Genomic DNA, 9,002 nt, shown 5'->3' with positions numbered 1-9,002 from the left:
TCTGTGTAACAGAAACAAGAGCCTTTGCATCTTATTATTATTACTATGGGACCTGAGCATTAGTTAGCTGTTCTTTTTATACCGCCTTAGCTAGCCCACTTATTCACCAGAAAGCAAATAATCACTCAGGCTGAAGTTTATGAAACTTCTGGGATTCCCAAACGTGTTTCATGAATTTCTGGCAGTTGTCTGAATGTTCACAAATAATGTGATGCCAGTAATCAGAACAAGTCAAAACTTGACACTTCTATTCATAAATCAGGAGATGTTTTATTTTTACTGCTTGAACAGTTCTGTTCCCAAGCACGACTGGATTTGAACCACCAACCTGGAGGTGAAAGGACCTTTATTTAATGTATTTGTTTAGGTTTATACGAAGTATAAAAAAGTGTCTATCCAGGATTCTAGCCACCTTTGCCATATATTAAAAAAACAGGCCAACTCATACAGACAAAAATAAACTCAGCAACTTCCAAAAGCCAAAGAAGGTACAAAAAAGCCTCTTGGCCAGAGACCTCAAATCTTTCTATATAAACTATAAAACTTTTGCACACACTATTTCTCTCTTCTCCAGAGCCTGGGACATGAGGAGCTGTGTCCCTCAGGTCAGCAGAATTAGACTCTCCCAGGCTGGAGTGGAAAGAGAGCAGTCATGCTCCTGCTGAGGAGATCTATCCAGTATTCTCTCCTTTAAACCAAGAGAACTTCAGCCAAAATGCCTCTGTGGCTTGCAGCTGCAGTGGTATCACTAGGGAGACAGAGCAATCTATTAAGCAAAGAGCATCCAAGATGCAAGACCTTATGCCAAGAATCTATTTTAGCCTCCCCCGCAAGCCCGCAGACACAGCGTAGGTCCTGGAGCACCAGTGTTAAGTACTGATGGTGAAAACCCCCAGTCGTCACTCCACGCACACGGACAGCACTCTGCAGACCCACATCCCACTGCTGCTCCATGTTCCCCTCCACACACTGCACGTGCACCCCAGACGTCCCCCCAGGCCCAGGGAGGTTGTCATTTTCTGACACGCTGTAGGCTGTATTTTCCAAACCTTCTATGCAAAAACGAAACACCACGTTCATTATTTTCACTAGAGGCTGACAATGTTAGGAAAGATTTCCATTTAAAACATTGACCTGAGGTTTCTCTTGGGCAAGAAGTGCCAGCAGGAGACAGGTTAAGCAAAGACCAATGATCCCTGCCCCATCCATCCGCCCTGCCTCTCAGCAAGGCATGCATCACATCAGCAGCTGCCAGCAGTTAGGGGAGGCTGCCTGCAGGAAAATGAACCCTCTCCCTGAGTTTCTGCTCTAGCCAGAGTAGATCTGGGTAAGGAGCAGGATCCATTGTGACCAGGCACATAGAGCACAGTCAAACTTCCTCCCCTTCAAATGTCTAAAAAGCAACCTGACCAGATTTTCTCCTGGACAGCTCAGCATTTAAACAGGCCAATTAATCAAAAGCACCTCCCAATTGAAATTACATCCTGCTTGCCTTCTGACACTTACCACTTCAATAACATCATTTATAGCTCCATTGTTGCAATATGAAGCCCTAAGGAGAACTGGCTCCTACAACATGTTGCCATTACGTTTTAGCCAAGGCTGAATGTAGCTGCAAATCTCTCTGCAAAATGCAGCAGAGATCTATTAAATGCATAACTTCCCTGGCACCAAAATGTTATTCTTTTAGCAGGTCTGTTTCTTCCCTGGGATTCTGATGAACTGTGCTCTGCCGTGTTATGAAATACACCATGTTTTGGTGTGATACACAGAAAATGTCTTTGTTTAATGCAGCTTATCTTTTATCATGTCACTTTTCTATTGGATTTCTTTTTCTGTGCACTGGAAGCGTATTATTGTGACAGATACACTGCTTTACCAGGGGGCTTTGCTTATGTGACCTGCAGTGTCAGAGTGAGGATCAGATCCGCCCCGAAACACAGGCTGGACAGCTTGATACAACATAAAGGACTATGGAGCAAATAAAAAAACATGAAAAGCAATTCAACAACACTCCCACTAAAGTGGGGTGCAGAGGCATTTTCCAGCCTGATACACAGGCCTTCTACACACAACTGAAAACTAAAACGTTATTTGCTGTCCGATGTTCATTCTTCCATTTATACACACTTACCAGAGTTAACATGAGAGCTCAAGAAAGTCAGGGAGTACCACCAGCACGTCCATTTTGCTAGGAAGAGTAAATGTGGTAACAAAGCACAAACCAATGTCGCCAACCTGGAATACATCCACTCTCATAACCGTCACTCTTGTAATTTCTTCCAGATCCTTCAGAAACTGTAAACAGGAATGCGTGGTAAATAAAATTGCTTGGCAGAGAAAGTGCTAGCTTAGTACCCCAGATGCAAGGATTCAATTTTCTGCTTCATTGTGAACTTCTGCAAACACCTGACAGGATGAAGTCCCATGAGATACTTGCTCTGATAGCTCACCACTGCTGCAGTCAGTGTGGGGAACTGGTTCAGCAAAGATCTAACAAGAGTTGGGTGGTAAAGAGAGACTTCCCTCTTTTGGCAGGAGTGAACAGTTAGAGCAGCTCAGCCACCTTGCGCAACTTGCCCTTTGGGAGCCTTCATTGAAAGAGGTGATGTGCTTAATCCCTAACTCTTTATGTGTATTTGTTTCCAGCAGTAGCGCTCCCTACACAGCTCAGCATCTGCACATGTCACCACTTGAGCTGGGCTGTACACCAAGCTCACACCTAACCCTGCTAGGACTCCACAAAACAAGCTTTCATCTACTTAAATCCCTTGCAGGAGCTGCGAGTGAGTGCCAAGCACTCCTAGGTGGGGCGTGCTCCTCCCAAAGCAGGCTGCCTGGGCCTCCTTTCAGGCCAAACCACGCCATGTAGATGCCTCTGCTGCTTCACTGAATTACTCAGCAGCTCCTGCACTCCTGCAGAAGCTCCACTTCTCAACCAGAGGGCTTCAGATAAACATCTCCCATGTCCCAGAATGATACTGTAATTCCCTGGCTACCTGCTCTTCTTGGAGGTGGTCTCCACTCCTCTCATCAAAGCCTAGCTACTTCACAGAAAGAGTTCCAGTTTCATTGAGTGCATGGGCAGAAGAAACACATCTTTCATTGCATGACCACGATGCTCACTCAGGGATTTCTGCTACTGCCCGATGAGCTGTTTTCTGTAAATAATATAATATGAAAGATGGAAGCCATTCTTAAGTAAGATGATGTGACAACTTGCATACCTTTCTGCTTGAGCAAAGGCAAGTTACTTTGGATTTCTTTGGCAGTGTCGCAAACCTCCAAAAGGAAGGATGGACAAAAACTTTTTTTAGGACAACCTAGAAAAGTCAGAATAATTTTTTTTTCTGGAAGAGGCAAGATTTGACCTCTAAGTCCCTTGTACTCAAATCAGGCAACCCAAGTAGCTGATTGAGGTCCCAAACCCTGGATGAAGTTAAGGATCGCAGTGCCAAAGTCATTGCTCACCCATGACACATTAGGTATCTGCTCATGTTTTCTGAGCTTAGTGACTTGAACCAGTTACGTCTTTTCCCCATAAGGACGCTCAGGTGGGAACCAGCATCTGACAAGCATGTTGACCCAGCCCAGAGGCCAAACCAACACTTAGACAGTAAGTAGATCGGGTTCAAGTCCAAAGTCAAGGCCCAAATTCACTCAACAGTGGGTGAATTTGTGACTTCCCCTCTACACCTCACTCCCTCCTCTGCAAAGAACACAGTAGCACTTACTTCCATGATTGCTTTACAGAAAAGTTTATTAAAGGTTATTCAGGTGCCTCCAGTAAAGAAAAACATGCAAGTAGGTAAGGCAGGGAGACAGGTAGGTTACAAGCTTCCTTCCCACATCCCTCAGCAGAGGGAACTTGCCGTGCCTGCTTTTGGTCTTCAGATCCATTACAGCCAGGCAGGAAAAGATGGCTCATATGCACACAGTGCTTATCCTGCTGATCAATAAGCTTCCTTCCTGCCCAATAACCAAACCACTTATAATATTAACAGTGTTATTTAAGATCTGTGGAAATTTTGTCTGATCCAAGCAAACCAGAAATATCTTGACCTAGATACCGAGAACAAAACAATGTTGAGTAAACTTCAGGCCTGACAGTTAATCTATCATTGCACTTGACATTTTATTGAAGAATCGGAGCAAAACTATTTTACCACAAAGGTTCTTACACCAGCCTATATATTCAGTGGACGAGAGAGCAAATCTTTATGACACTTTCCCCTCTCAATTTAGACTGAAAAGGGGTGCATTTTATAGTCCATTAATAAGGTACACAAGGTGCCTATGGGCCCCTTTCAATGACCACAGGTAGCAAACACAATTATATCAGAAAGCATAAATGAATGAGAGACTCATCTATACTTCTGAGGAAAAAAGGAGTGTGATGAAAGAGCAAAAGAAGAGCACAAAGAGTATTTCCTCCATGATACAAATGCGCAAGCTCTAGACAGTGATCTGCACTGTAAAAGATGTCTACTGATGCAGAATGGTTCAATAAACGTTTTCAGATACACCATCAAGCTGTCGTTCCTTTTGGCTTTAAGTAATGCTGGGCATATGCAGCACCTTTGAAAAGCAAGGCCTTATTTTCTTCAAGGTCTGTACCAAAATTCGTAACAGTTTCTATAAGAAGACGTGCCCACACAACTTGTCTAACATATCCAGTTGCAAAGCTAAGAGACAATTTGAGTGTCTAACCTTCGTCCAGGAGTGGGAGCCTCACTGAATCTCGTAGTCTGATCTAGCAGATTTCTGCTTATTCCTCTTATCCATGCAAATTTTGGGGTTTATGTGTACATATTTCAGTAGGTAGAGTACATTAAGTATTTACCTACCTGGAAGACAGACTGCTTAACAAAAGGTAGAAAAGGAAAAGAAGGACTTTCAGACAAGATCAAATACATCATAAGCTTGGCAGACACTGTAGCCCTGAAACAGCAGTTTGAAACTTGCACCATAACAAATCTTCTCCTATACATTATCTCACAGGAAACAACACATGATAAATTCTTAGCACAATGTGATTCCCCTCCTTCCACCTCCTCCCCACTTCAGAAAGATTTAACATCTAATTCAGCTTTTGACGAGCTGCTTCATCACTGCGGGAATGCTGTTGATCTCTGTCGGAACCCTGCGGCCTTGGACAGAACAAACTGAAAGGAAAAAAAAAATTTTGGCCGTCTGTAATGATAAATAAATACATTACAGGATACAACTCTGGGGAATGGAGGCTGACACTGACTGAGCACCACGACCTCCACACAACTGCCAAGTCTCAGCCGCTTAACAAAAGTCAACTTTTGTTTGCCTTCTTCCCCCCACCCCAATGACAATTTCTTAAAGTGCAAATGCAGGATGGAAAAAGAAAAAAAAAAAAAACAAACAACCAAAAACCACAAACCAATAAAAGATAGAGGAGAACTCCAAAACCCCCCTCATCTGCTGCCCCAGAGGCACTTTGGTTTTGACAGAACAGTATTTTATTTCTTTGGCCTCCTGGAAATTGGGGGAAAACAGTCCATGCTGCATCAGCGGCAGTGGGACAGGGAAGCTGTACCACAGGGAATGCTCAAATCCCCTTTTTAAAAAATCTTGCATTACGATGTGCCTGCCTTCAGGCTAGTTCTGGGCTCCAATCTGATTTTCTGTCTACTTAAGTCCCACTCACAAAATCAAGTATGTATGGCAGGTGTTGGGTCTTCACACTGATGGCAACAATAGCAAAATAGAGGGAGAAATTGGTTACCCCATCAGATAATCCACCTCCTTATCCCTGGAAGTCTCACCCACTTGTGTCAACCTATCTCCTAGACTCTCCTTTTTAATATCTGATTCCCATTTCTCTGCAATCGTAACAGAAAGATGATACCTTTTGCCACCTCTCCACATTTTACAGACGCACAAAGGGATAAATGAAGTCTCATGACAAAGTCAATCAAGTTGAAAGCCAGGTATGGACTGCAAGCATTAACTCTTGTGTGTGTACCATGCTTACCATAACATATTATTCCATTAACTTCATGTGCCTTATGGGAACCACAGTGGATTCAGCTTGATCAAATAAGTTCATGGTCAAGCCTTCAGGGCTTACCAACACCTTACAGCACAGCTCAGCACAGAAAACCCTGTACTAACACTGACAAAGCTAATTCCAGTGCAGAAAGAGAAAAGCCTTACCAGCGTGGTGCTAATCAGCCCCATTAGCTTGTTGAGCTATTAATCTCAGGCACAAAGCTAATGTAGCTACACCATTCCTGAAGCCCACACCAGTATTTCTTCCCAACAGTTCACTGCACAGCGCAGATGCTCCAGCTCACACAGAGCTGTCTCAGGGATACACGGCACAGCTTGTTCCAAGAGTTTCTTCTGCTCCCTTCACTCCCCTAAGAAATGTCTCCTGCCGGCTTACCACCAGGCTTAGTGCTGCCGACACCAGGCTCTATCTTCATAGCTCCTGACTCACAGATCATTTAATTCAGCTATTCACCAAAACACCTATTTAATCCACTCTGCTCATAGTTACTGCTATTAAAACACTTTGTATTTTCAAATGTCCTGTGACTACTTATGCTTCATAATCTCTGTCTCATTTCCCCTGACGCCTGCCCCTTGTGTATACAGGGAAAGTGGATAAGAGAGAGATGATTCAACTCACCCAAACAGTGGAAGACTCACGATTCAATCCCTTTATCTTTCCTCTCTGGTTTACATCTTTAATTTCTCAATCTATCTTTTTCCATTTTTTTCATTCTCTTTAGGTTTAGAGGACTTGAATGGTTGCCCTTCGTTTAAAGGCAGGATCTTTCTAACATGTCTTCTTACATTTGAATACCCTCCTGAAGATTTTACATTACTTCAAAATTGCTCTCAGAGTAACTGGGGAAAAACAGTTTTCTTCAGCTTGATCAATTCCCTAAGTCTGTTCTGCCAGAGAATACTTACTTCACCTTAATTCTATCTTTGATTGTCCTGTAGTTGTTTCCTGCAAGAGTAAGTTGTGTGCATTACAGTCTCTGTTAGCAAATGGCTGCTCAGTGCACCAGAGGGACTAAAGTTACAGACAGACTTCCATAAAATCAGTCAGGATTTCCAAGTGGTGCAACAAGCACTCCCCAAACCACCATTGAGCTCATGCCTTGACCTGCCCATCAGATCAAGACTGACAATTTCTAGGAGAGAGTGGATAAGGAAAAAAAAATATGAGAAATAAATATGAAATCCATTTTCAAAGCTGTAATTCCCAAACTTTTCACCTGAGTCAAATAAAACAAAACACCAAAAGCAGGACAAAACAAAAACTAAACTAAATTAAAAGAAGCTCTACCTCTGAACCAGCTACAAGAGAAACATGGGTTCCCTCTAGCTCAGTCAAAAATTCCTCCCCTTAGAAACCAATGAGGCCTCCACCGTACTCCGCAACTCATCCATCGCAAGCAACAGCAGAGGGTATCTACTGTGACCTGTGCCTCTAGCTGAGAGGAAATGCTAAGTTTCTACAGAAGTCAAAGGGGGAGGAAAAAAAAATCAGACCTGGACATCTGGGTGGACATTATCTGCCAGTGCACTTTGCTGGCATGTCTTCTCTCTTGCTATAGCAGACATCCTACATGTGCACGCTCTGTGTGTATGTTTAAACAAAAAAGCTGATAAGGAGTACTTGTCTGTCAGCAGTATCTGAAGCCCACGGCTCCTTGAGAGCATTTGGGTTTACTTGGCGGGTCATGCTGACTCCTTGTGAACCATTTATCATCACAAAAAACTCCAGAGATTGGCACTATGCCAGTGTCTTGTCTTCTTTTCCCTCCCCCCACCCCTTTCTGCCCTCCTGGGTATTGATGCTACATCAAAACAAACCTCTAGTTCACATAGCAACAGAACATTTTTTATATAACCTCTGCATGGGAACGATACACAAACCATTGGACAATCATTTGGAGTACGTTAGGTAATTCCAGGATATTTTGCTGGTTTCTGTCAAAAACACCCCTGATCAAATGAACTATAAAAAAGGAAGAGGATATTTTGCACATGGGCTAGACTTGAAACACATCTTGGCACCAAGGACGTCAGGGGATTAGTGGACCTATTGGTTCCATGTTCTAAATTTTGCCATTTTCTATCTCACTTGGAATCAAAACGGGGAGTCCAAAGCATTTAAGACAGTTTGTGCATAATGTAATTGAAAGCAAAATGATGCTGAAAGGATCTGATGAGTCAGGGCTTTAACAAGACAAAGACTAAAATTTAGATTTTGGTGGACACTGAAAACTCCCATCGCTATCTGAAACAGATATCTGTACAGACTGTGTACTTACATAGTTATAAAACAGCTGGGTCATCTTAACTTCATTTTCCTTCATCCTGTCACAAAAGGTTAATACTTTCAATAAGGACACAATAAATATGTTACTTAAAATCTTTTCACAGCATGCCCACCTCATCTTTATATTGTGTCAATCCCATATTCCAGGGTTTCCACTAGTTTTCTGCAAGGATCACAAAGACCTCATAGAATCATAGAATTGTTTAGGTTGGAAAAGACCTTTAAGATCATCAAGTCAAATCGCTAACCTAGCACTGCCAAGTCCACCACTAAACCACGTCCCCAAGCGCGACATCTACCTGTCTTTTAAATACCTCCAGGGATGGGCATTCAACCACTTCCCTAGACAGCCCGTTCCAATGCTTAACGACCCTTCTGATGATGCAATTTTTCCTAATATCCAATCTAAACCTGCCCTGGCACAACTTGAGGCCATTTCCTCTGGTCTATCGCTTGTTACGTGGGAGAAGAGACCAACACCCACCTGGCTACCCCCTCCCTTCAATCTGTTGTAGAGAGCAATAAGGTCTGCCCTGAGGTTTCGGACAGTGAAATGAGTTGGGCTGTCTGTCCCAAGCATCAGCATCATCGCTACCATCGCCTCTGCTCGGCAGAGGGAGCATCGACCCCTCTGTGCAGAGGCAGCTGGAGCACCTCTGGCTGGCAG

This window comes from Egretta garzetta, unplaced genomic scaffold (assembly GCF_000687185.1).
Source record: "Egretta garzetta isolate BGI_Z169 unplaced genomic scaffold, ASM68718v1 scaffold188, whole genome shotgun sequence".
NCBI classification, from domain to species: domain Eukaryota; kingdom Metazoa; phylum Chordata; class Aves; order Pelecaniformes; family Ardeidae; genus Egretta; species Egretta garzetta.
Note: the sequence above shows the minus strand (reverse complement) of the source record.